This window comes from Nannospalax galili, unplaced genomic scaffold (assembly GCF_000622305.1).
Source record: "Nannospalax galili isolate Female #2095 unplaced genomic scaffold, S.galili_v1.0 scaffold520, whole genome shotgun sequence".
Taxonomy (NCBI): Eukaryota; Metazoa; Chordata; class Mammalia; order Rodentia; family Spalacidae; genus Nannospalax; species Nannospalax galili.
In genome coordinates, this window is record NW_008346555.1 from 1,041,704 (window position 1) to 1,043,958 (window position 2,255).

A 2,255-nucleotide genomic window follows, 5' to 3' on the forward strand; every position below is an offset into this window, starting at 1 on the left:
CAGTAGAGGAGTTATACGCCTCAATGTTTTAAACTATTTTAAAATAACTTCTCAAAGAAGGACTGCAAACTATACAGATGTATCTTTTTAATGGCTAAAGCGGTGACATGAAGCACTCAGGAAAAGAAAGTCACATATCACGGCGTCTTGCTCATCCTCAACAGGAATGAATAAGATGCGAGTGTGGACAGAGGTACAGAGGCCCACCCTTCTTACAAAGAAGATGACATGAGGAGCTAAGAACAAGTCAACTTGTTTCCAAGCAGACTGAGGTCAAACCACACGCCTGGCATGTGTAATGAAACCTTTCCCTAACTCCTTGACAATTACATATGGAAAGAACCCACTAGCGTACAAGACTCAGGTAGAATCATAGTGTGTTTTTCTCCTGCACATGAGTTTATATAAGGTCAGTCTAGGGCCAGCATGAGGTCCTGAGAGTGATGGCGACAGAAACTTCTGCCTTTGTGTGGCCTTGCGCTCTCAAGTATGCCAAAACTGTCATCATGGTCCAAGGTAGCACATCATCACATACACATTCCAGCTTTAAGCAAGGATAACGATAGGATGAAAATACATTCCCTTTATTTTTAAGGACATGACGTGAAAAGTATCATGAATGTACTAACATTCTGGTATCCAAAACTTGTACGACTAGCATGTGTGTATGTGTCCTGGCTTCTAGGCATCCAGGTAGAATTTAGTTGCTAATTCTGAAAGGAGAAGATAGAAGAGAAAACAGAAACAGCCACTCAGCCATTCACAGGGACAGCCAGAACCTGCTATGATGTACCGGGCATGCCAGTGAGTCTCCTAATTTCAAATGACTCCACACGTGCCAAGGACCAGCTCCCAACTCTCTTCAAATCCTCAGTGCCTTCAGGATGACGCGTGCGCATCTGGAGCAACTCTCATTCATTCATCATGCATGCTTTGGCCGTGTTATCTTTGCCTGCAATTGCAAAGTCACGAAGCCCATATTCAGACTTCTTGAAAATTGCTCACCTCTGAGACAGTGATGCTGGAGAGAGGGGATTTGTCTTCCAAACACTTCCATATTCATTCCTCCAACTGATAGGAAGCTTTAGGAACCCTTTTTAGCTTAACATGCCTCTGGATGATTTTAGTCAGTTTTCCATTTGTTTCAGTAACTCAGATCCATCTTGAAGATTAGGATTTGATCCCATCTCTTCCTGAAGCTTTTCTCAATGATCTTAGTTCTCATTGCACACGCTCTCATTTAAATTTCTCTCAGCTCTTTCATTAACATTATTCCATAATTTAAGTGTACATGTTCTAGTACACAAGCAGTTTGCATGTACTGCCATGTGTCTTAACATTCTCTTCTTGACAATATTGTTAACTCCTTGAAGAAATTGATCATTAATCTTATGTACCAGCTCAAAACTTTGAACCTGATGAACTGATTTGTAAAGTATTCATGTGGTGTTTATTATGTGACTATTACTGTGCAATCAAAATGAACATCTATGAAATTAATAAAGAAATCTGGGTATGGTTAAAAATCGAATCAAAATACATTACAAATCTTTAAAGCTAAATGTGAGTGAGATGCAGTATTTGGGGCAAATTGGGGATAAAGGGATGCCTTCCTGGGGCCACTGAGGTTAGGTGCCATTCCATTTGGTTTTATAGACAGATAAACATTTGGACAGAAAATGTGTCAGGATGACACATGAACTCGCCTTTCCGTAAGTTCTAGAATCCACAGTTTCAAGTTCAATTGTCAGTTTGAAACCCTTTTAGGGTGTTCTCACCTCCAACCAATTTAATGGTCATTTTGCAGCAAGATTTTCAAAGACCACAAATTAATTACCTAAATATGAACATTAATAGAACATTATGATATTAACAGACTCATTAATAAAGATTACATGTTATATAACTATGTTCAATTATAGTTTATGGGTACTAGAAGATGGCTCAGTGGTTAAGAGCACTGGGTACTCTTGAAGATGACCTGGGTTCAGTTCCTAGCATCTACATGGCAGATAACAACTGTCCATAACTCCAGTACCAGAGGATCGAGGATCTTCATCTGGCCTCTGCAGACACTGCACACACATGGTGCACTTACATACAGGCAGACAAAACACTCATACATATAAAATAAAAAAGAAAATATAATTTTTTTTCTTTTTTAAAAAATTTTTGCTGGGCATGGTGGGGCACGCCTTTAATCCCAGCACTTGGGAGGCAGAGGCAGGCAGATCTCTGTGAGTTCCAGGCCAGTC